General features: G+C 35.7%; 1 protein-coding gene and 1 long non-coding RNA gene across 7 annotated transcripts in view; one reads left to right on the top strand and one right to left on the bottom strand.

The window, feature by feature from the left end:
* Nucleotides 1-17,523, bottom strand: part of LOC135691177 (histamine H2 receptor) — a 36,949-nt gene extending 19,426 nt beyond the window's left edge. For 2 of the 4 annotated variants that reach the window (XM_065208970.2, XM_065208964.2), the window contains exons 1-2: nt 17,105-17,523; nt 13,319-13,424 (exon numbers count right to left, since the gene is read on the bottom strand). The gene's annotated coding sequence lies outside the window, so the exon portion shown is untranslated. Of the gene's footprint in view, nt 1-186; nt 7,000-13,318; nt 13,425-17,104 lie in introns of those variants that run through there. The other 2 variants (XM_065208965.2, XM_065208967.2) reach the window with 2 other exon arrangements.
* LOC135691185 (uncharacterized) overlaps nt 1-26,322 on the top strand; it is a 110,120-nt gene that overhangs the window by 57,282 nt on the left and 26,516 nt on the right. For all 3 annotated transcript variants that reach the window (XR_016145290.1, XR_016145291.1, XR_010516735.2), the window contains 2 exons: nt 13,345-13,709; nt 19,484-22,170. This is a non-coding gene — a long non-coding RNA (uncharacterized LOC135691185). The remainder of the gene's footprint in view (nt 1-13,344; nt 13,710-19,483; nt 22,171-26,322) is intronic.

Below are 26,322 nucleotides of genomic sequence, written 5' to 3'. Positions count from 1 at the left end.
ACAAAAAATTTATGCCAGATATGCCAGAACTTGTCATTAACTTTCAAGAAAAGCGGGTAAATAGATGGTGGAAAACGAGCTCCTTGACCGTTTCTCGCGAAACTTTGACATTCCACGTGTATGTGTTGATTACGAAATCACACCGAGTATAACTGCAAACCGGAAGAAAGGATAACTTGAACTTACTGCTAACTTTTGCTGAGCATACCGTCATCTTTATACTTCTATGTGGATGACTTGTTTTCATCTCATTGAGCAACATGGGATGTCAGCCTAATTTCTCATGTTTATGTCAGGGTTTTGACAAAGCATTCCAATTGTGCGAGATCGAGTTTTGGGTTACCTCAAACAATGGGCTGACAACAGAGAAGGTATCTAAATAAAGCATGCGGTCAAATCTTTGAGACTTAATGCATTGGCATTTGCAGGTGCCAAATTATTCACGAATTCAAAGTTTCCTTGCTTTCTATTGACCGTATTTACCAAGTTCGTATCTTGTTTTTCATTTCGGCGTCATTTCGCGTCAAACAGTGCTCATACATGGCTCGTACTGTTGAATACAATAAGTCGCAAATTAAAGAAAAGGGCAAAAAGGATATTTTCAAAATCATGTAATAGATCTGATTGCTCAATTTTGATTTTTATTTATTCAAATTGACCTGGCTATAATGGAGCAGCTTCCTTGTTCACAGAACAGCTTGCAACTACAAAAACATATTAGTGTCATGGTCTGGTTGACCCAGCGTTTTTACGCTAACTTATTGAACACAGATCCGTTGTTACCTATGCTCAAAATTGCATCGTCTCTCGGTGCATTGTAATTGTGAAAAATGATTGTTCTTTGGCTCGTCACTGTTTCTGCAATGCACGTCAAGAGTCTATTGGCTTCTTGCTTTCCAAGTATATTGCTTGTGCAAATGCATGAGCCAAAAGAACGACTTTTGAGAATGTGCAAGTAACTTAACTATGCTGATCAAGTAACATAGTTGTGAAGTGAAGTCCCAACAAATTTTTTATGAAAATGAAGATAAAAACTGAAACCATTCTGTAGTAGATCCGAAATGGAAAAAATGTGTTGTCTCTTTTGCTGTTATTGGAACGTTTTCAGGGACTCTTTGAGATGAGGGAGACGTATTTTTCTTCTATATGCCGTTGCATGACATAATCGCCAATGATTGCTAAACATTCCCGTGCAGGCTTAGCTCTGCAATTTTGGAACGTTCGATCGGAAGTGGGTGAAGATGCAGCTGTCGTTTTTAAAAAATACTATGTAAAAAATTTACTCAATCTGTCTTGAAGAGGGTAGAATTTTAGGTATGAGAATCCTTGTACAATTTGTGGATTTCAGAAGCACAAACGCTCTTCACATGGAAAAATAGCTTCACAATATTTAGCTTCATGATGTTCATGGTATGATTGACACTTAAGTTTAAAAGCATTAGGTTTCTTCAAATTGTTTTGCACTCGTCCCTTTATAAGAAAGGCAAAGAAGATGTTCTCAAACTGAGCAAAATTTTGCAGTAAAATTCGCAGGCAGGGGCGTCGTGGCGAATAAATTCTAGAGGGGGCAAGAATGAAAAATTTTCCGACAAAATGTCTTTTATTCCTTTTACTTAAATAGAAGCATTTAATGTAAGTGTCAGGGCAGAAAGGATATAACTTTTTCCTTGGCTGGAAAGAAATTTAAAATACACTTTTTGGTCTCTGCCTGTGTGCCGGAAAATCTATTGCTTCAAATTTTCCGGAAATTGGATTCTTTGGAGCAAATCTTGAATTGAATATCCACTGGGGAAAGCGATGGTTCTGATCGACTTCTTCCTTGTTTTACCCTATGCAACATAACTGCATATATTTTTAAATCTGGGAAAATTTTTTCAAAAGTCGGGTGATAGGCACAAAATTGACACTGTCCCACAAAATGTTGATTTTTCCGATTAATCATACTAACATCCGATCAACAGCGCTTAATCATACTAACTGAAACTACACATTGACGTAAGACAATAGATACAAGACAACAAGATAACGATTGATCATGGATACATCACGCAACGCATCTAATTCACAAACCCTAAAACGTTACAAGATAATGATTTGTAGTATTAGGACCTGCAAACAATCTTTTGGTGGTACAAAACTTTAAAATGGCATTGAAAAAGGCAAACATTTACTAAACTAAAGCTTTTCGTGTGACACTCTTCAGAGTTTAAAACGTCAGAACATAGATCGAAAACTCTACGCTAGGAAATATACTGTATATACCCAGTTGTGGATCGAACTAGGCCAATCAGAAGCAGGCCCTTCCGTCCTAGCCTGCGTGCAGACTCGACTATGGGAAAAGACTCGATTTGATTTGTCAGGCTTTTCCTTAGCAACACACAGTTTTACGCACTCCTTATCAATCTCTTTTAAAAACAGTTCAATCAAGTGAGCTCGCAATTTTTGATGGCGCCACACAGAGCCAGCTAACTGCTTGTATGTTCCACGGCACAGCATAGAACCAACTGATATGAGGTCGTCAGGCAAATTCTTCTTCTTTGCACATGATTTCCAAGAAACCTTTACAAGAACAGTCGGTCTAGATTTATCTGATGCACTAGTTCCATCTTCAGGTATAACCACAGATGGAGTTGCGTAAGAGTTATTTCTATTTTTTCCAGAAGATTTTATTGGTGTGCTTGTAGTGGCAAACGATTGCTGTAACGAAAAACTGTGACGGAGTGCCTTGAACTGACTCTCAGAAACAGCTGATTTTGCGGGGCGTGGTTCAGCATTTTCTTCACCAGTAAAACCATCAGCGAAGAGTGCTCTTTTATAAGATTTTTCCTTAACTGCAAATCCACGTTTCAAAGCTTCGGATTTGTATCTCTCAACAACTTCATTCTGCAATTCAGTTACTTTCATTCGAGAACAATGTATGCGTTTTAAAATACGAAGACAAACCCTACAGACATATGACTTTGGGGTGCATGGAATCACAACATCCTCCAAGAGTTCCAGTGCTTCCTTCACGTTAAAGTTCCCCTTCCCTTCTACCAGATTAAAGTCCCAACATTTACTTTTGTCGATCTCCGTAAAACATAGAATGCAATACATTTTTCTCTTCCATCAGTTCGCGCCCAGAATTTAGCCAACACCGCTCAAAGGAAAACAACTGACAAAAACAAAAACCGTACGCGGGCGTCGGCTTGACGCTGCGGCTTATCAAATGGAAGGGAGGCTGGACAAGCTTTTTGACTTTGTTGCGCAGACTCTACTATTTCACGTAGGAAATTTTGAGTCTGCACGCAGGCTATTCCGTCCATTCAAAAGGACTGCGTTCCTACCACACAAAAATGTTCCGTTGTTTACGAATTTACGCGCCAGTGTGATTCTGGCTACGTAGGGCGCACTACCCAAAGGTTAGAGGATAGAATAAATCAACATGTTCCGTCTAGTATTAGGTACAAAACTCATCCCCAAAGAGAACAGCCACCTCGTTCTTGCAAATCTAAAATTACAACTAAAACCTGCGATTCTGCTATCGGGCAGAATTTACTGGAAAACCCAGTATGTGCAAAAAACTATAATGGTGACATATTTCGGATTATTGGCAAAGCCCGATCGTCGTTCCACCTAGCAGTTTTGGAATCTATCTACATAAGCAAGAAAAAAACCGCTACTGTGTAGACAAAAGGAGTTCGTTTACACCTTAGGACTCCATTGGTAACATTCTCAATAAGCAAGCGGCACTGATTGGTCAACCTCAACAGTCATGTGCTCATGTTTTCTGATTGGCCTATTTCGATCCACAACTAGGTATATATATTTCCTAGCGTAGAGTTTCGATCTATGTTATGACGTTTCAAACTCTGAAGAGTGTCAGACGAAAAGATTTAGTTTACTAAATGATTGCTTTTTTCAAAGCCGTATTAGGACCTGATTATATGGGGCGAGCTGGTCCGGTAAACGTGCTGTCTCTGCAAACAGGTCAGCTCATGTCTATGGAATGTTTGGGTTTTTATTTGGGAATAATTGGATTTTAAGGAAAATGGTAAAGCATGATTATGGACATCAACAGTGATAGTACAGATCGTTTATGGAGGATCTATATTGCCTTTTTCGCAGTCTCTAAACATTTTTAAACAAAACGAGTTTATTGATCTGACAACGAATACTTGGTTTGTTCTTCTTTAAGGCTTCAATATTAACAGTCAATATTTGAAGCAGATGTTTTTGACGAGCTGTATCAAGTGATCACCTTGCAAGGTATCGGTCATGAAACTAGAAGGATTCTAGCAAGTACCAAAGAAATCAAATTTAAGGAGAAATCTATCATTTTTACTGAAAAGCGAAAACATAGAAGAACTTGATGGTAAGGATAGGCCTAATTGTAAACAAACTGGTGAAGTAAAATTGATCCATCATTACTTATATCCGTAGAAATACTAGAGGCATTCTTCTTACTTCCAACTCTATTAAAAGCCTGCCTTTTCTTATCAGTCTGTCAATTCTTACACCCAAATCAACATTCTAAATAACCATTCTGATAGCGAGATGCAACAGAACGCCATACACTGAGAGTCACTTCTTGTGCCGTGCAATGCAGAAATCGGTATTCTTCACTGCCTCCCTACAGAGTTATCCCTCTAGCGTGTCCTATAAACCTCATTGGGCCTGTGTGTGTACTTCATTTGGTAAGATGCTGTTTTTTTCGGGCTCTAACTTGATGGCCATACTACTTTGATATTATCTTATGCCATAGTTCGTTCCAAACACTCTTGCTGCAAACAGAGTGCCATCTTTAGCACAGACACGACAGCGTTTACCTTTAGATACCACCGCATAGGCATCGAAAATAGGAGTGGGGACGAGTTCAATTGCTTGATTTGTATCTATTCCACATTATTGGTTTATGTAGCTGTCCTTGTGTACACTTGAAAACAATACATCAATTTACGGCTAAATGGCTAATTCGATGTTTTTACGGTCTGCGAAGTTTGATAGCTAGGAAATACGCATATCGTAATTAAAACTACAAGTAAAGGAAGCTGCTAGTTTCAGTCAAGTGAAAGACATCTAGTTAACTGCTTTTATTCATTCAGGGTGACCACTTGAAAATATTTTTTGGTATAAACTCAAAACTTGCATCCTGAATTGTTTATGTTGAAAAACTGGCAAGTTTATTTCAAGATTCCATTGGTATACATTTATCATTTGAATACACTTACTTTTTATATTGAGAAAACGGAGCCCAATATTTAATATTCCATTTTTTTAGGCTGACAATTTGCAGCATTTCTTGCTTCTTTAAATTTTTCAAGTTTTCATGTCATCAATTTTACATTTAAGTCCTATGTTAAACTTGAAATATTTGGAATGGATTATGTCATAATTCAATATTTTATTTAAGTGCAAAGGATAATATATTTGAAGCTTGTTGTTGGCTAATATATGAGAAGTTGGTTGTGAAGAATTTGTAAATTTTTTGAAAGATCACTGCTCTTTGCGTCTAAACTCTTATGCCAACTTTCGTCATATGCCAATTGTTTTATAATTGTTTGATTTGGAGAACTGAAGTATCTTATTTTTTCGTACCTCAAGTTTTGTACCTCTGGCTGCGTAGGACGCACAACCCAAAGACTGGGGGATAGGATAAAACAGCATGTTTCGGATAATTGGCAGAGCCCGGTCGTCTTTCCATTTAGCAGCTTTGGAATCGATCTACAGAAACAAAAAACCGCCATCGTGTTGACTCCAGTGGTAATTTTTCGGCACGCGGCACTGATTGGTCAACTATACCGGTCTTGTGCTTGCGTTTTTCTGATTGGCCTATTTCGGTCCACAACTGGGTATATATTTTCATCGTGTTCTTTTGGACCCTTATTCTGACGTTTTATGCTCTGTCAGACGAACAAGCTTTTAGCCAATATGTTGTAAGATGTTTGTTTTTTTCAAAGCCATTACCTAAGGTTTCTTACATTAAATAAAGGTAATGAAAATTACTGTTTTACCGGTCAGTCATAAAGTGTTCGATGCAGTAGAGGCAGAGCTGCAAAAATGGGTGTATATGGTTATCTGTCTTCTTTCTTCCTTGTACTATAAATTTATGGTTTACGCTGGTTGGTCCTATTTTTCCAATTAAGAAATATCAGAGTCACAGTGTACCATGAATAATGAAGCACGACACATCTGCTAGCCAGAGATTGTACATTTGAAAAGACCGCATAAAGGGTACGGGGGCATGACCCCTATTATTTTGACCTTGGCAGGATATATCATTAATTAGTAATGCTGAAACGTTTTTCCTCTATACATAGGCGTAGAAGACGTAAGAGCAGGAGGGGGAGCTGCTTTTTTCCGTAATCAGTCAAAATGTATCGTATTTCAAGCTCTACTCGAGAGGTTCTCTGGTAATGAAAATCGGACAAGACCCATACTAAGCCCCTTCCCACCCGTCCGATAAGCTTATGACTCAATACCCACTACACTGAAACACGACCCGCTAAATGATATGTTTACCGTGCTGTAGCCACATTGTAACTTAGCTAAAATCTAGCTTTTTGAAAAGACAATAAAAATGTGGGAATCAAAGCACTCTTAGACGTTATATAACAACAGTTGCAAAATGCTTTAACGCCTCGAGCTGGTCGCCAGGCAGCAATCCTAGATGACAAGTACCGAAGCCATTGCCAACAGTTGATTTGAAAGAAAAATCTATCACTTTCTGATACCGCGTAAAGAATTTGAATAATTCTGCTGGGAACCTCGCCCATTTATATTCACAAAAGGAAAGAAATTAATTATATGTAACAGTAGAAATTATTTTTCTAGCAGTTTTAAGCCTGGGATGAATTGGTGCCATAACTAAGAACTATCTGCACATCAGTCAAGAAAATGTATTCAATTAATCAAATATTTTTACAAATCTGGCGACCGTATTTCATTTCTATTCTGGTTTACTTCCTCCGATATATAGATAGAAGACTTTTTTTCGATTTGAGTGGTATTTATTCGCCCCTAATTATTCAATCACCAAATTGAATAATTAGGGGCGGATAAGTGCCACTCAAATCGAATAAATGCCCCTTATTATTCATTCACCCAATTGAAGGTTTAGTAAATTTATGTCTTAAAACCTAATTTCTTAAAACCTGAGTGTCAATCATATCATGAAAATCATGAAGCAAAATATTGTGAAGTTATCTTTTCCATGTAAAAGGCGTGTCACACTTGATCAAGAACCAAATATTGGTTCTTTTCTAGTAAAACTTGAAGAACGTGGAAACTACTTACTCTGACCATTGCAGGCATAGGCAGCTAGCTTTAGCGTTCGCATTTGAATGTTTTTGCTTTTTTGACTGTAACAGGTTGAGAAGAGTGATATAAAGTCTGGACCCATTGTCACCTTCTTTGTGATAATCTTAAGAACTCTGAGAATGCTTGCAGATTGTGAGAACTAGCGTAATATAAATGATAAACAGATTAGAACCACCTGGGATGGCTGAACCCTTACTACCCTGCCGCAGAGGGCCTACATTAAACAGTCACGCGCGGATTATCAAGTTTGCTATGCTTAGTCAGGACAAACCAGTCTGTCCCCTCATCAAAGGCAATCAAATGCATCAAAGCCTGCCAATTGAAGGCAGTCTGTCCCCTCAATGATTGGCTTATTTGAACAATTCGTCTTCCCGCCTGATTACGCTGCTCGCTTTGGCTGGCCTAGCTGCGGTAGTGGACGACATTTGAAACTGCGAGCAAAAAGCTATCGGAAAGTGCAAGAAAGTATAGTTACTGGAATTGAATGATGATAATGGAAGCATTTCTTTTCCCTGTTGACACTTCTGTTGCACAAACCAAACAGGGAACAAATTTTATCTAGCCACAGCTTCCCTTCAACGGGAGCACAGCCATTTGATTCAAAAGCTCTGGAATCAGAGTTGTCTCTGATTGGTTTAAATCGTTTAATTATCGATCAAGCTCAATGGTGCGTGAATTTTACTCCCATGAAAAAAAGTTGAGCACAATAGGGGACAGACTGCCTTTAATCTGACTCTTTTCTTCTGATCTGGACTTTTTACAAGAAAGATAATACGAATAAAAAGTGTGTCTGTTTCATGTTATTAACAATGTGCAGAATCTGTTTGTTTAACGTCCATTTATGAAGGCTGTCGTTTAGGCTAAAGTATAATCGCATGGAAACGTTCCTCGACCTTCAGCTCTCCTGCCACTAGTTGAAAATTAATTGATGTATTTTCAGGTAGTCAGTTTATAAGGCAAGTAGTATGATTTACTTCCTGATATATAAATTTTAATTTAATCGCTGTTATGATTTTGCAGAAGTTGTTCATGGTTTGTTATGGCAGCTTTCTCTAACTTATGATCTATAGGTATATATTGAATGTATAGAATGCGTTTAACATGAGCACCCAGGCTCCATTTGTCAAAATTTGGAGTATCGTAAGATCATTCCCAGCAAAAAAGAAAAGCAACGTTTGGAGACTTTGATCTAATATTAGCAACAAATACCAGACTTTATCATCAATCAACCTTGTAGGTAAATATGTGATTGAAAGCTGTTATCTAGTTGTTTTAGAAACAAAGCATAGTATGTAGTTGTTGAAAAATCAATTTCGAAATAAGAGCAACATTAAAAGCACTCGAGCATCAAATTTAAACAAAAAATTATGAACATGGCGCCTCGGCAGAAATATTCTTGATTTATAACGTTTCACTTCCAAGTCTGTTCCGTCTAAAGTGGCTGGAAACAGTCACAAATACTTGGCATGTTATCTATTAAATATTGAATCATTTATCCATATCATCGTTATTTCCACCTTTCATGTGACAGCTTCGTTTTGTTCAACTTCTATGGCAGGTCTAATTTTTCTATTTGACTGAGCAGCCATAACAAAATAGGCTGTTTTCTTGGACAGTTTCTTGTAGTTTGCAAAGCATTTACGATTATATGTTTTACATTTTTTGGACTGATTTTTTGCATGCTTTTGCAAATTTCTTGTTATTGTTTGACATTCAGAAGAACATTTTGATGATCTTGACTGAAATTCCCAGCATTTTTGACAAAAGTAAAAATTTTCAGAACTAGTCATCTGCGTGCAACTTTCAGACTCAACACGTCATAATCATAATATGTGACATCTAAGGGCTTTGTTCCATAAAAGCTCTCACTCACCTTTGGTTTGCATGCGTCATAGAAACCTGCTCTTTCTAAGCTCCAGTACCTTCCTATACAAAATTTGAAGTTTTCAGAACAGTTTTCAACTTTAAAGCAAAAGGACCGCAAAGATTTTCTTTTATCTAAACATTTTGGTATCTGTCAACATTAAACGCCAAAAACTCCCTACTTTTGTAGATAGCAGGATGGTTTTCCCTGTTACAGGCACTATGTCCCGTCAGTCAACAGTTCAGAGTTCATAAAAAGGTTTTGCAGCGTGTTTAAAATCAAGAAAACATACAAGATGAACCGATTAGCTCAATAATAATAGCTCCATTGTTTTTTCTATGAGAAAACCTATGCTTTTGTATTTCCGTTGTTTTCTGAAGTTTTGCAGTGCTATAAGGTTGTCTAGTTGAGTATCACTACGCCTGCTTCCAAGTACGTCCGTCATCCGTGTACGGTTTCTCATTGGTTGCTAAATTCACAAGTCATCTAGCAACCTCTGCCTGACCAACCATCAAGGGCCAGAGAGCTTCTAATGAAATGCGCCAGTTCAAGCTTCACGGTATTCTTGGTGTGAGATGCTTAACTAGGCTCCGCGTTGAGTTTGGTCTCATTTTTAATAAAATTTCAGGTAACTTCCCACTTTGAAAACATTACTTAACCTAAGTTTGTTTAAACTTCACATTTCTATTCAATCTTATGCTTTGCCCTTCACATTCATTGCTTTTTGTTTCTCTTTTCCTAGTCCATAGCTTAAATTTGCAATAATCCCAAAGTTCATAATTTGAATTTAAGATGTGAACCAATGTCATACTTGCCAAAGAGACCTGTACACTAACTTCTATTGTTCTTTTTCCTGCAGCTTCTGTGTTCATTTGATTTGCATGTGTGAGTGAAATTGCATTTTAGAAGCCAGTTATTCTCGCCTTGACTCTGTGACCTGCAGTCTTTAATGCATGCTAATGTTTGGCATGGAAATGCGATATCAAATGAAATATAAAAACGAACCGTCGAATGAGTGCTGTAGTAGCTGTGTATGTTGAAAGTGCGCAAGATGTGTCCTCGTTGAAATATAAACATATTTTGCATGTCATAAGTTAAAAATGAGCCATTCTTGTATATTACCTGTGAATTTTTGCAAAAAAAGCTCCTTTGTATGTTTGATAATGAACACATTTACTAACTTTTCACGTAACACAGACAAATTTTGAATAACTTAACAGACAATTGTTTGCTACTTTGTCGCCAAGAACTGGGAATTTGCCACGCAAAAGGCGACTGGAGCAGTTATGTTATTTCTCCTAGTCAAAACTGTGAAATAATGTTAGGTTTTGTAATAAGGCGACATTAACGCTATGCTGAGCTGTGTATTGGAGGCGAAGCCCAAGTTTCAACCGAAATTAATGATAAGTTGGTCAAGCAAGAAGATATATACCTTCCTTGCAGTAACTTTAGTATATACTGTCCAGTCAATGTTGATGACTTGATTAAGTCAGCAAATTTTGAAAGGTATTATGAAACCAGTACTCAACACAAAGGTATCCTTTCTGGAACATTTGACGAAAAACCAGGAAAACGAATATAACAAGTATAGACGGGATTTTGCATAACCATCTAGCAACCCGCCTAAGCGAAGTTTCTAAAGCTTTAATCATAAAAGTAAAGGCCACTGATAATTTTAAGCCTTGAGAACATTCTGGCAAATGCCAGAAGTCGCGTATCCGGAAGCATGAAAAATGCACGGCCAGCAAAATTTTGATTTTGAAATTTTTTTTAAATCAGATGATGCCTTCAAAAAAGGTTGGCAAAACTGAGCAAAAATGCCCCAAAAAGCTATCTTTGGACTAGGGTGTACTGGTTACCTTGAGCACTACTTTGCACGTTGTAAAATTGTATCATTTTAATGATGTTTTATGACAATGCTACAGCTATGCGTCTATCATGAAACTTCAGAAAGCAAGTTGTTTGACAAAACGCTTCCACAGCCATAACTTTTTGCTTATAGGCCAGATCACGTGGCTGTTCTTACATCTTTTGCAAGCTCTTTCTGATGGTATCATGAGATTTGAAAGTTCGAAAATCGAAATTTTGCTGACCGTGCATTTTTCACGCTTCCGGATACGCGACTTCTGGCATTTGCCAGAATGTTCTCAAGGCTTAAAATTATCAGTGGCCTTTACTTTTATGATTAAAGCTTTAGAAACTTCGCTTAGGCGGGTTGCTAGATGGTTATGCAATTCCCTGTCTAGTAAGGTTATATAAAGGTTAACGGTATGGAAGCTATCTCGCATGATGTTCATTGCAATCAACCATTTAATTTCTACAAAACCGAGTTAATGGGATTTCTAGAGGAAATCCTCGAAAATCTACCTGTTTCGGCCACCTCCGTACATTAAACTAGAAAATGTTTTGCTTAAACAGTTTTGTCGCTTCTTTTGTTCGCCGTTTTCGATCTTACGAGCTTGAATACACTTCCAAGACTAGACTATTCGCATATGTTTCGTACACGTTTATGTTTTACGTACTGGCAGCCACATTTCTGATCACGTAAAATCTTGGCTGATTCACCATTTCGGTGAAAAGCTGCACTATTTCGAGGTTCAATCCTTCTTAGTGCATAAAACCAGAATGCAAGGGGACAATTACTCGCCTATTAAATTCATTTTGACAAACATCAGGAGATTTATCAGAATTTTTGTATGAAAGGAGACCAACAAGCTCGTTTTCATAGAGGAGGGGGAGAGAGTGATAAAAAAATCTTATTGAATGTGGTTTGTGTGAATTTAATATAATGAATCTTTGTTTTGAATATTTACTTTTCTGATAATCTGCAGACGCTGAGCGTTGATTTATAATGGATGCTGTTCTAATCTGTGGCGAAGAGTAATTTCCTGGCGGGTAAAACAATCAATTATGGGAAGAAGTCCAGGCCAAAATTATTTCAGTGTTTATTTAGCATTTAAGAGCGGAATTTGGAGGCGATTATAAGGAGCTACCGTGTAATTGTAGAAGGTTTGAAAACAAATTTAGTTTTGTTTATGAAAATAGATTGGCTCCTTGAAAAGATTTATGAACGCAGAATATACCGGAAGCTGTCTGTCATTGTGCATCACAAGATGGACGTCGAACCTTTTTGCCTTCATTCTTCTTGTAGTGTAAACTATCATCTATGAGCATTATGGCCCGTGAACGTCGTTTGACGTCACAGGAAAAAGGTCACAAAGTAATAACACAATTAACAACTGAAAGTAGTAACAGTCGAGAGTATGACATTGTTTTTGAGCTTAGAACTTCTGCAAGGCCTATTAGGAAAAGCTTAATAAATTTATTTACAGTGACTGCATCTAACGTTTGCTTGTCTAAAAATGTGAAAAAATGCTAGAGCCTTCTTTGTCCACTAGAAGATGATATTTTTATCATTTTCTTTGGAACATATCATGGAGAGGGTTTTTTGAACATGGGTGTGTAAAAAATGGCCTTTGAATGGGCGATGATTTCTAGAAGAGGTGGAAATGTTTGTTGCTAATAAATAAAACTTCAAGGTGACAGGTCTTATACATTTAGAGTATGAAATTTTCTCAAAAATTCAAGGCTTATTACATTTAGTCAATTTTTATCATCATTTTTCCTGCTCCTGGACCAGAGTTGCAAGGAGTCTTATAATGCAATTCAAGTCTTAATATTTTTACTGCGCTGCAACGTATTTTCTGATTTAGATGTTGTTTAAAATAGATAGCAAACTTATTAGTATGTAATGAAGTCAGCAAAAATAGCCAATAAACTAAATTATAAGCTAATAATCTGTCGAAAGTTGGTGAAAATTTGAATCAGCTCGGTTTTCTCATCCCTTTTACACACTAGCGTGGCATGACGAAGACACGTTAATTTTGCATTGATAGCCTATCTGTACATGTTATCTGCAGGAAGATAAACCCGCATTGCAGTATCATTAAGTCTTCTGAACGTTAGAATTTTAAATTATTTAAGTGTTTATATGTGCTTGTTTAATCCCTTTTCTGGCAAAATATATTCCTGTATATAATTTACAAGCTACTGTATATAAATTGATTTCTGCTTGGTATACATATCAAATGCTATTGTTTTCTCTCATGCGGAGAATCTTATAATTCAATTATGAATACCAGTCGATGTACTTACAGATTTTCCTCTTTTGTTTTTCCTAGAATTCACCTCCCTTGCATTTGTTGTACGTGAACAGCCAGTTATCTTTGTCGAGAAGGTATCATGAACACACTCCAACCTGCTGAATCAAACGGAATCATTCTTAAAGGTAGAACTCAATTTTCACCTCAAAAATGTGTTGTTTTGAAACTGTGGGAGGCCCGCCGTCTATTATTGCACGGTTGTTTTGACGAAGAAAATATTGCAGATTGGGAACAAAAGCAAAATATCAAAGAAAGATGCGATTGTTATGGCCATCTAGTGATTACATTCCGAAAACACATGGAACTTTCCCAAAATGTGAAGCTTGGAAACTACTCGCTTTTTAGTGAGAGAGTGAATAACAAATTCAGTGCTGGAGATAATGGTAGCTATTTTCATTTGCATTGCATTGCTCCTAAGAATGTCTAATTGTTTCTCTCAATCTAAAATGTTGCGTCTTTCGTATCAGTCTTTCTCGCAGGAATAGTTGATGCCAAGAAGAAATTAGGTATCGATCTGATATATGTCAAAGCTTAAAGGCAATCTGTCTCGTTGTGGATTGGTTAGCGAGAACAATAGCTGGAACAATAGCCTAAACACGATTCCAGCGCTCCGCCATATTTTTTACAATGCGATAACTTAAAGGGGGACTGGAAACAATAAAAAATCCCTTTGTTCTTATGATCAATCAACGTCGTGACAAATTGCCTTTAAAGTCAAGCAATGTTCTTTTTGATCCCTACGTCAAAGAGATACTTGTGCCATATTTTTTACTACAATAGTTTTTTTCTATGGCTGCTTCTTTTGCAATCTCTGACCAATGGGTTGATAGTTATTATCAATGACGAATTAGGACTTGATAGTACCATCTCGCTAATCAAATGATTTGATAATTATCTACGCACTGTCAAGTGTCTGACAACAGGCAACCAGTTCGTTATCTCCTTCTGCACATGTTCGCGCTTGCTACAGATAGTACATCGTTGAATAAGTGCTTTTTCGCGTAGAAAGTAATTAACTTCCCTAGATTCGAGTGAAAAGCTCGCACAGTGCAGTGAAAACCTTTTGGCATGCATCAACAAATTTGTTGATTTACAGAAAGCATCGCTTAACTTTCATCTTGTTGCCAGCTAATTTAATATTCATGTCACAATTTATTTATCACTATAATGAAATAAATCTCGAGATTTACAATATTCATCGGATTAAACAACAAATTTCTTTTATCTGTAAATGTTTTGGTTTAAAAGCTTTTGGTCGTTTGAATCGGCTCATTCCCAATCATATTAAGCTTAAATTTAGAGTCTGTTTCTGCAATATTAATTTATATTAATTACCAAAAAGTGCAAACATCTTTAAATTTTGCTTTTTAAAGTGTTCCAACAAATATAAACAAAATTCTTTTGGCCAGATATTATTTTCCAGAAAGTAACTTCAAACCAATGCTATATTATTTATAGATTTTCAGAAAGTTTTCTTTTGGACAATGACTATTGTGACTACTGGCAACCAATATATTTTTGGTAAACTGATATCATGCATAAATAAGCAGTATGGATGTGAAATGTTGGCATGTGTTCTGTTACACTCTTGATAATCAAAAGCTTGTAGCTCAGAATATTTGAGCTTTTGAACCCTTTTCAGAATATCACTGGTTTTTGAACATATTTGTTTAGAATAATTTGCGTTGTAAATATACTTTTTGCTAAGTAATTCATCTTCTCCAAAGGCATTAGATTCTCTTTGTGAATTCGTTAATGTTTGCGTGGAATTTAAAAGTCTTTTGAAAGCTATTTGCGTTACTCCCTCAAACGTCCCAGAAGAGGCAGTGATAAATTTACTTTTATCAATCAAACTGTGTCGTAGCCAAGGCTGTCGAGCATATTGTCGCACAATGCATCATTTTCAACTGTTTTTTTCTTCATCTTCAAGAACATGAATTTTCCAACTATTGCATGGATAAAGTATGCCAGGGCATTTTTTAAGAATTTTCCACTGGTGGGGCATTTGAGAAAAGGGCATATAGATAAAGGAAGAATTTACAGACAAACAGGCTTTCAAAAATAGACTTTGTGAATTAGAAGGGGAATCACATATATAAGCAGCAGTTCCAGGGAAAAATCAATTGAGATTTGAAACCTGTTCAATCAAGATTTCATCCACCAATACCTCAAATAAAGTAAAAAGTAAAAAAGTCACCGAATCATAAGGGCACTTAAGTGGTGGGGTAAACATGTTCCACTGGTGGGGCAATGAAAGGGGCTGGTGGGGAATTTCCCCACTACTTTATATGTTAAAAAATGCCCTGTAGTATGCCTCTCTTAATCATTTCATACTTATTGAAGTGGTTTTGCTGTCGATTTGTGATCTGCCTGAACTCTGTTTTCAACTTTAGGATCGAATTCCATTTCAAAGCAAGCACTGCCTAATCCTTAATTCCTTTAAATTCTTCTTGAGTTTAAATCTGTTTTGATGCGTCTGTACTTTGGCGCCACATTCACGTTAAATTGTGACTATTCTTTGATATTTCTGAATTTTCGTTAATTAAGAGGTTTTGTTAACAGAAAGAAGCTTTTTTGTAGTAATACATCAAACAATGAAAAATGTTATGCAAAATCAATTGCAATAGGCCGCAGGTGGTTTCAATTGAAATGACACTCTTCTGATGTTGACAACAGCCTGTTTTCCAAACGGATTTGTGTTAAGGTTCTGAAAACACTCCGGTCTTTGCATTTTCTCCTTAATGTGTGCTCCTTTGAGCTGCAAGTTGCTGATCCTGACATTGCTTCATATGTGTAATACTTCCACATGAGCGAGCGTAAGCATGCCCGCTAGCGCCTTCTCCATCTCTAAATCTGAATCTAGACTCAAACTGTCTCACCATTATGAGCAGTGTAAGAGCAACTGAATTCACTCATTCATTCATCCATTCAATTCATGATTCTTGACTTTTGATTATACTTTGAGTTTGGATTGCAGAACTTAACTTCTTTATTCAGCCTAACAAGTTGTTTACTCTCCGAATGCATGTCTAACCAATATAATTGGTGCTCTTGAAGAATAATTCTAATTATTTCTGCAAGCTTACCATAGATCCTTGTTTGTCAGCCTTAGCATTTTTGGTGCGTACATATTTTTCGAAAGCCGTGTTATTTCTTTATTTTCAATAAGTCATTACCATAAAATTATCAGCCAATTATATTTGATAATTACGATATTTACCATTTCATTATATAATCACTAACATTATGAGCAAAATGTATTTCTTATTTTTACTGACAAACATAAACAATTAGGAATGTTTGTTGTGAATAACAAAGATGTTAAATTTTGAGTTAAATGATTAAATTTTAGCTTTAATAACACAAGCATATTGACTTTTTTACTAATGTTTTTTTACTGCTCTAAATTTCATTTGAGAAAAGCATGTTTTATTGCTCATTGAGTTAGACGATGATCGCGTGTCAGGTCAGTGTTTCTAGTTGGTCCACTAAACTCTCGAACTTTCACAAGATTGCTTGCAAATTACGTTTGAAAATATTTAACAGAGTCAAAGAAAAATGACAAATTGTTGCATACACGAGGAGGTGGCTGTGTTAATTGTTGCATACACGAGGAGGTTTGTTTCTAAAACACTGTTGAGACTACAACATATCTAAAAATGTAATTTATTTTTTACCAGAATATACTTAGAAGAAGAGTAGCACAGGAACATTATAATAATGTGCATCTCTTAGCATAGATCTTCAGTCTTATTCTAATCACTGCCTAAAAACATACCTTGCATTTAAACGATAATCAATAATGCTTTCTCCAATTTTATTCTTCTTGTCGTTAAACCAGCCTAGATCCGCATCTTTCACTGATCAAACATTTATGACGCATCGTTTCTGTATAGATACATACTGCTATAAAAGTTCTGTAGAAACAATGTACATATCACGCATCGAATGAAATGAGCTAGCGGGTTACATTTGTTTTCAGATTTTTGACAAGTCTCCACTGCTCTTTACTGTGTATTCGTATTTACATATGTACCTGCTGGTTGGAAAAAACTGCATCACACCAAAACCGAGAGCAACTTCCTAATTGTGAAAAACTTTGAATTTTGTTGCTAAAGAGCAATTATAGTTCGTTAGTAAAAACCTGCCACATAAAAAGATTGATTCCGTATGACCTTAAATATTTCTTCAAAATCGACTTGAGCACAAATCAACACTTGATTTCTCACTATAAGCATAACTAATTGAATAGATTTTTCTTTAGTGCGTTTAGCATTTCGATTGAACAACAATACAAACAAGCCAAGATTTGAAAAGAAACTATTTGCGTTTAGGAGTGGATATCCAATTTTCTCTTGTTTACTGTACAATGAAAAAGAGACAGACTTTTTAATTCCAGTCAGAAAATCCAATTCACGTTGACATCGTTTGAACATTTTTGTGATCGGTTTGTCTACGTCGTTATTTCATTAGTTCTTGTTTCGCGTTGTCTAAAACAGAAATGAACGAACTGTGCTAACCAACAGAAGTTAGTGGAATCATTACCTCGCTTTTGCAAGTCATTTTTCCATCTTTGGTTTACACTGTCGTCCGGATGTCAAGAATGACAGGACAATGAGCCGAACTTTTGCTGGGGAAAATGTTTTTTTCAGGTATGGCGGACAAAACCCACAAAAGCAGACGAATTCATCGACAAATGAAAAAATTTACTGACACAGCCGCTAAAAACTGTGTTTTTGCTGACAATGTGGCAAAAGCTGAGCGGTCGTCGCCCACCTCCCCCCAAAAATGTTCCGCTACTGCCAAAAAATCATTAGGTGGCATTGCAGTTTGTAAATGTTTGCAAGTTTCAGATTTCTATTCATAAAAGTTATTCATTTGTGTGCCGACAAATCTTTTTACGTACCAGGTATCGAATTCTAGGTGAAATCGAACTCGAAATCGAGCTATTACTATTTTTTGTTTTTGCTCTATTTTACAATTTTGTCTCAGTAAGTATGATATTCTTGCAAAACCTTTTTAAAAGCTTTTCCAACCACATGGTAGTACTTAGCTGGAAGGATTTATTTTTTAAAACCTCTTCATTCTTTTTATGCTCAAAACACGAGTTCTGGCAGCTATTATGATTGGAAACCACAAATTTTTATAATGATTTGATAAAGCAATCAATTCCTTATCTGACATCTTGATATATCAAGATTTATATCTGATGCAATTAATTAAATAAATTGTCGGCTATGATATGCTATTTTGGTACCGCAAAATTTGAAGATTGCACGAAATAGCGATAACACTGCATACTTTGCTTTTTGTTTTGCTAGTGTCAAAAAGTACCACAAGAAAATACAGCTGTCAATAAGCGAGTTAGGCAAGCAGTCGTTGTCGGTTGTTTGTGCTATATAAGAAATCCCAACTCTGTGGTAACTGTCATTATTAAAACTATTAACCCGGTAGTAACTGCCAGTATTAAAGCTAGTATCCTGGTGGTAACTGCAATTATTAGAACTATTAACCGAGTGGTAACTTGGTAACTGCTAGTTTTAGAACCAGCATTAAAATTAGTATCCTGGTGATATCTTCCATTTTTAGAACTATATATTAACCTTGTGGTGTCTTAGTTTAAGAACTAGTAACCCAGTAGTAGTTGTCAGAATTAGAACTAATTACCCAGTGGTAACTGTCATGGTTAGATCTAGCAACCCAGTAGTAACTACCAGTATTAATACTAGTAGTGAAATGATTACTGTCAATTTTCGAACTTGTAGCCCAGTGGTAGTTTTAAGTATGTATACGAGTATCCATCCAAGCAGTTACTGGTGGTATTTTCATCTAATAAACCATAGTGACATTTTTCTTTTGAATTTCCGTATCATTAAACGCCAGAAAGCACTTTTTAACAAAATCAGAAACGGCCCATAGCGAATTGTTTCTAGATTTATATGAGCTTCCTTAAAAGCAAAAGTTACTACACGTTTACTGTGTTGCGCTATCACACATGCCAGGTGACCTCTTTACAATGCTGTCTCGCCTTGTCTATCATAATGCAATCAAAACACGTTACAAAGAAAATGCACTTTCTCTAACTTATTTCTTGCCAGAAAGATGAATATCACATTATTTCTATTGTAAAGATTTCCTTCTTCCTCTTGTTTAACAGGTGTGCTGTTTAAACTGACCATGAATTTGTCTATACCAGCTGAGCTTGGCTGAGGAGACAGCTAGAAAAGAAATGAAAGCATAAAAACAGAAATTGTCAATGTTAAAGAATTTCAAGACTTTTAATTAGGTAAACATATTTTAAGTATTTCATCTTACCTCTATCCAATTACTTGCCTCTATAAACCCTAGATAAACAAGATCAACTTTTATTGAATATTTTCTGGAGCTAAAAAAGAATATCAATGTGAAATCGCAGGGCCTGCGCCACAGGGAGGCCAGGGCGCCTCCCCACTTTTATACTAAATAAAACATTGAAGATCGGCTCAAATCGTTTATATGGATAAGCCTGTAGATTAAGAAGAAATACATGGAACAAGAATCCACAAGTGAACAGCTTCAGAAAATTTTTTGCCACCATTGGGGCCACAGGAAGTAAGAAGAAACTTTCTTAACAGTGATGGCCCCTCCTATTTAGGATCGGTTGCGTTGGTCCTTAATCGCCCCTGTGGTTTCTTCTCATTACCGTTGGCAACATCGTACCAGTTCGAGGCCACCACTCGGACCTCACAGTAGAAAATATAGAAATGAAAATCAGGTTATTGGCCACGAAGGCCTAGGTATGTAAAACTAAAAAAAGGAATAGGTCACGAAGGCATTGTTACCCAAAACCAAAAAAAGTAATATAAATAAAAAGCGTATAATAGATAATTAATCTTTCTATGATATGCATTCTTCAAAATGTTATGCTATTGATGTACGTGTAAATATAATGTTTTGTAAAAACTAAGACTAAAGCCTAGCTTGCAGAGAAAGTTCTAAATTTCTGAAATGGATTGACTTTTTGCAACACAGCGTACTTCAAAAGTTTATAGGTTACGGCCTTCATATTTCGGGTTTCTATGTATATCAAATAGAAGTTAATTGCTTAACAAAATGTTATTTTCAAAAAATTGCTCACTAGCGTGGCACCAATGAAGCCAGTGTGCAAAATTACCCAAAATACAACTTTGTCCTCTAATTTACAGGTTATGGTTTTCTAAAACACTGCAATCGGGTAAATGTTAATTGGTAATCTTAATCGCAAATTTTACTGACTTTCTTAAAGGGTTTTTTCTGAATGCCTTTTTAAAAATGTTTGTCTAGTCGGCAAGGAAGTGTTAAGACTGTTCCTATGGGCCCGGAAAAGTCGCCATTTTTGAAGATAAAATTTTGTGCTTGAATTACCTTAAATAATGTTTAGGATGACTTTAAATACCGTTGGAGATTTTTTGACTGCCAGTGTGCTAAAGATTAGCTACAAAAATTAATTCCTACAAAAATGAAAAACAACCTAAAACGATAAAAAATTTCGCTATTTTTCAAGGAAAATTGTATTCCTTAGAAACTGTTACGGTCCTTAATGTAGATTTTTGATAACGATTAAATCTAGTTAAAAGTCCTGGACACTTGTTGGCTTTAAAGAGTGATGAAAATGTAAGGTATAAGCATGGAATAAGTGGCATTTTAAAATTGAAACTGATTGAAGAAATGATTATTCATTAAAAGATAAGCCTATAGGCTTGGAACAATTGTTATCAAAAAATAGTTTTAATTTTGATGACGTTTGAACGTGATTGACAATCAAAGTGCCAGTAATTAGCTGTAAATATAGGCAAAGATAGGGTAAAAGTTTTTCATTTTTAAAGGAAATGTCGCGTTCTTGAGAATTGTTGAAAATATATATGGAAGACCTTAAATATTGTTTGCAAGTGATCAACAAACCATGTACCAGTGTAAAGTGGTACCCTTTGTGTAAGCCTGTAGATTTGGCAAAATTTCCACTTTTGAAGGAAGTTTGCTTTGCTTACAAAATATTGAAAATTGTTAAAAATGACTTCTCATACTGTTTTCAAATGATTGACAATCAAAGTGCTATAAAATAACAAGAAATTCGGCAAATATTGGAATAAGAAATTTTTTGGACAGGTAAAACTATAGCCTTGGAAACTTTTTTCATCTAAAAACAGGTTAAGCTGCTTCCCTTTAATAAGAAAAATTAAGAATTGGATTGGGTCATGAAACAAGAGTCATTTTTCGTAAAACCTCCAGCTTTTCTGACTCAACGATTTTCTATCAAATAGTAAAGCTTTAGACAAATCGGCAATTTTTCAAAACTTTCTTCGTCTTGAAACAGGCGAAGCGGCTTCTTTATGATCAGAATAGACAAGAATTAAATTATGTTCTAGAATAAGAGTGATTTTGTCGAAAAATTAACGGCATTATAGACCGGACAGTTTTTGATCAATTATTAAGACTATAGGCCTCGTTTATATGTTCTGTTCTGTTTTATTAACCTCGCATTGACATGAATTAGATGAAAATGGACGATAATAGAGTTTGCATTTATTTTATTACGCTGTTTTAACTGGCGACGAGCAGCGATATCTCGATAAAGATGAACCCACTAGCCAAAGCAGTGGGAAGTCCACTTTTTGACCCTTCATAACACGAGGGAAACACGCTACAAGCATTCAGGGATTTTATAGACTTGTGGGAAATGTGGTATGAACTGCTGGCCTCAATGGGTGAACTGAAAGAGGATACATCAGATGCCAGTATGTAGGAACACAATAAAGCAAAAGTACCAGAAATCTCAAAACCAGATATGTTTGCACCATCAGTTTAATCAACTCAAACAGGAACCAGGTGAGAAAATTGATCCTTTAATTAACAGAATCTGTCAATATGCTGATATATAATATGTGCATTCAGGTATACAAATACTGATTCACATGAGGATCAAATTCACAAGACTTTGATAAGAGATCATATAATAGTAAGCACCACTGTAGCTAATCAGACAAAATTCTCTTGAAAAAGAACATGATTTGGCCTAGATTAATTTCAGCATCCAGAAAAATTGAAGCCACCAAAGAAGCCACAAAATCGATAGACTCTGATTCCCTTAGTAGCTCCTTTCAACTTAACTCTGTTGAAAGTGAAAACCCCCAACATACAACTGTAAACGAGGTCAGTAAAAAAGTGGGAAAATACTCCTAGAAAGCCCAAAAAGGGAAAATTTTCAGGAAAATTTCATGCCTGCCCAGGGTGCCAGCAAAGTCCTCTGTTGCGCTGGCTGTGGCAGATGCACCTGCGACAGAGGTCCAAACTGCACTGCCAAAAATTCTTTTTGCAATTTATGTGGCAAAAAGGCTTTTTCTTCTGCTGTCTGCTTTTTGCTGATATATCCACAATGACATCCATCATACATACTCACCAAAAGGAAATTAATAGCATATCAAGCAAGCACAAAAAAGCAGAACTCAGCCTTGGTATAGCAAAAATTCAGGCACTAATTGACACTGGTGTGGAAGCCAATATTCTCCTTGACAGCAATGTGCCCAAAATACCAGAAGAATTGTTCACACTCCAGCCACACAGCAGCCATATGGGAGTACCATCATAATTCCAAAAGGACAAATCACCTTTGACACAATGTAGCATAATACAACAAAGAAAGACACGGGTTGTTATTGGTGACAAGGATCTCCATGGTAATCCTTGCAACCTGATCTTTTGCACATTAGCTGAATCTTTAACGGAATCATGTTTCTCCAAGCCAAATCAGTGCTATCTCCTGTGCCACTAGACAAAGCCAGCTGGACAACAAGAATGATTTTGAAAGCCTTAGAAACAAAACCCAGCCATCAGTTGCAAGCATCATATCCAACTATGAGAATGTCTTTACTGGTCTTGGTGAACTGAAAGCAAGCTCTGTGCATTTTCATTTACAACCTGACTCCAAACCAATTATTTAGCTGCTAAGACAGATTCCATATCACTTACAGCGTCACTTTGAGAAAATCATTCGTGAGATGGAAAATGATGACACCATAGAAAAACTAGAAAAATGGTTTTTCTGAAAAATTGGCAGCTTTTTAGACTGGATGATTTTTGATGAAATAGTAAAGGCTATATGCTTAGAAAAATCTGCCAATTTTTAAGGAAATTTTTTCATCTTGGAACAGGCTTACCCTCTTCTTTCTGATTGGAATAAACAGGAATTTCATAAAGAACTGGAATTAGAATGGTTTTCTTGTAAAATTGGTGGCTTTTTAGACTGGATGATTTTTGATGAAATAGTAAGGCTATAGGCTTAGAAAAATCTGCCAATTTTTAAGGAAATTTTTTCATCTCGGAACAGGCTTACCCTCTTCTTTCTGATTGAAATAAACAGGAATTGAATAAAGAACTGGAATTAGAATGGTTTTCTTGAAAAATTGGTGGCTTTTTAGACTGGATGATTTTTGATGAAATAGTTAGGCTATAGGCTTAGAAAAATCTGCCAATTTTACAGAAAATTTTTTCATCTTGGAACAGGCTTACCCTCTTCTTTCTGATTGGAATAAACAAGACTTGAATAAAGAACTGGAATTAGAATAGTTTTCTTGAAAAATTGGTGGCTTTTTAGACTGGATGATTTTTGATGAAATAGTAAAGGCTATATGCTTAGAAAAATCTGCCAATTTTTAAGGAAATTTTTTCATCTTGGAACAGGCTTACCCTCTTCTTTCTGATTGGAAGATTGGAATAAACAGGAATTTCATAAAGAACTGGAATTAGAATGGTTTTCTTGAAAAATTGGTGGCTTTTTAGACTGGATGATTTTTGATAAAATAGTAAGGCTATAGGCTTAGAAAAATCTGCCAATTTTTAAGGAAATTTTTTCATCTTGGAACAGGCGTACCCTCTTCTTTCTGATTGGAATAAACAAGAATTGAATAAAGAACTGGAATTAGAATGGTTTTCTTGAAAAATTGGTGGCTTTTTAGACTGGATGATTTTTGATGAAATAGTAAGGCTATAGGCTTAGAAAAATCTGCCAATTTTTAAGGAAATTTTTTCATCTCGGAACAGGCTTACCCTCTTCTTTCTGATTGGAATAAACAAGAATTGAATAAAGAACTGGAATTAGAATGGTTTTCTTGAAAAATTAGTGGCTTTTTAGACTGGATGATTTTTGATGAAATAGTAAGGCTATAGGCTTAGAAAAATCTGCCAATTTTTAATGAAATTTTTTCATCTCGGAACAGGCTTACCCTCTTCTTTCTGATTGAAATAAACAAGACTTGAATAAAGAACTGGAATTAGAATAGTTTTCTTGAAAAATTGGTGGCTTTTTAGACTGGATGATTTTTGATGAAATAGTAAGGCTATAGGCTTAGAAAAATCTGGCAATTTTTAAGGAAATTTTTTCATCTTGGAACAGGCTTACCCTCTTCTTTCTGATTGGAATAAACAGGAATTGAATAAAGAACTGGAATTAGAATGGTTTTCTTGAAAAATTGGTGGCTTTTTAGACTGGATGATTTTTGATGAAATAGTTAGGCTATAGGCTTAGAAAAATCTGCCAATTTTTCAGAAAATTTTTTCATCTTGGAACAGGCTTACCCTCTTCTTTCTGATTGGAATAAACAAGACTTGAATAAAGAACTGGAATTAGAATAGTTTTCTTGAAAAATTGGTGGCTTTTTAGACTGGATGATTTTTGATGAAATAGTAAAGGCTATATGCTTAGAAAAATCTGCCAATTTTTAAGGAAATTTTTTCATCTTGGAACAGGCTTACCCTCTTCTTTCTGATTGGAAGATTGGAATAAACAGGAATTTCATAAAGAACTGGAATTAGAATGGTTTTCTTGAAAAATTGGTGGCTTTTTAGACTGGATGATTTTTGATAAAATAGTAAGGCTATAGGCTTAGAAAAATCTGCCAATTTTTAAGGAAATTTTTTCATCTTGGAACAGGCGTACCCTCTTCTTTCTGATTGGAATAAACAAGAATTGAATAAAGAACTGGAATTAGAATTGTTTTCTTGAAAAATTGGTGGCTTTTTAGACTGGATGATTTTTGATGAAATAGTAAGGCTATAGGCTTAGAAAAATCTGCCAATTTTTAAGGAAATTTTTTCATCTCGGAACAGGCTTACCCTCTTCTTTCTGATTGGAATAAACAAGAATTGAATAAAGAACTGGAATTAGAATAGTTTTCTTGAAAAATTGGTGGCTTTTTAGACTGGATGATTTTTGATGAAATAGTAAGGCTATAGGCTTAAAGCATTCTGCCAATTTTCAAGGAAATTTTTTCATCTCGGAACAGGCTTACCCTCTTCTTTCTGATTGGAATAAACAAGAATTGAATAAAGAACTGGAATTAGAATGGTTTTCTTGAAAAATTAGTGGCTTTTTAGACTGGATGATTTTTGATGAAATAGTAAGGCTATAGGCTTAGAAAAATCTGCCAATTTTTAATGAAATTTTTTCATCTCGGAACAGGCTTACCCTCTTCTTTCTGATTGGAATAAAGAAGAATTGAATAAAGAACTGGAATTAGAATGGTTTTCTTGAAAATTGGTGGCTTTTTAGACTGGATGATTTTTGATGAAATAGTAAGGCTGTAGGCTTAGAAAAATCTATCAATTTTTAAGGAAATTTTTTCATCTTGGAACAGGCTTACCCTCTTCTTTCTGATTGGAGTAAACAAGAATTGAATAAAGAACTGGAATTAGAATGGTTTTCTTGAAAAATTGGTGGCTTTTTAGACTGGATGATTTTTGATGAAATAGTAAGGCTATAGGCTTAGAAAAATCTGCCAATTTTTTAGGAAATTTTTTCATCTTGGAACAGGCTTACCCTCTTCTTTCTGATTGGAATAAACAAGAATTGAATAAAGAACTGGAATTAGAATGGTTTTTTTGAAAAATTAGTGGCTTTTTAGACTGGATCATTTTTGAGGAAATAGTAAGGCTATAGGCTTAGAAAAATCTGCCAATTTTTAAGGAAATTTTTTCATCTTGGAA

This window comes from Rhopilema esculentum, chromosome 4 (assembly GCF_057945365.1).
Source record: "Rhopilema esculentum isolate cy_ngs chromosome 4, ASM5794536v1, whole genome shotgun sequence".
Classification (NCBI taxonomy): domain Eukaryota; kingdom Metazoa; phylum Cnidaria; class Scyphozoa; order Rhizostomeae; family Rhizostomatidae; genus Rhopilema; species Rhopilema esculentum.
The sequence above is the reverse complement of the archived record's forward strand: the minus strand, read 5'-3'. Positions and strand labels throughout refer to the sequence as shown.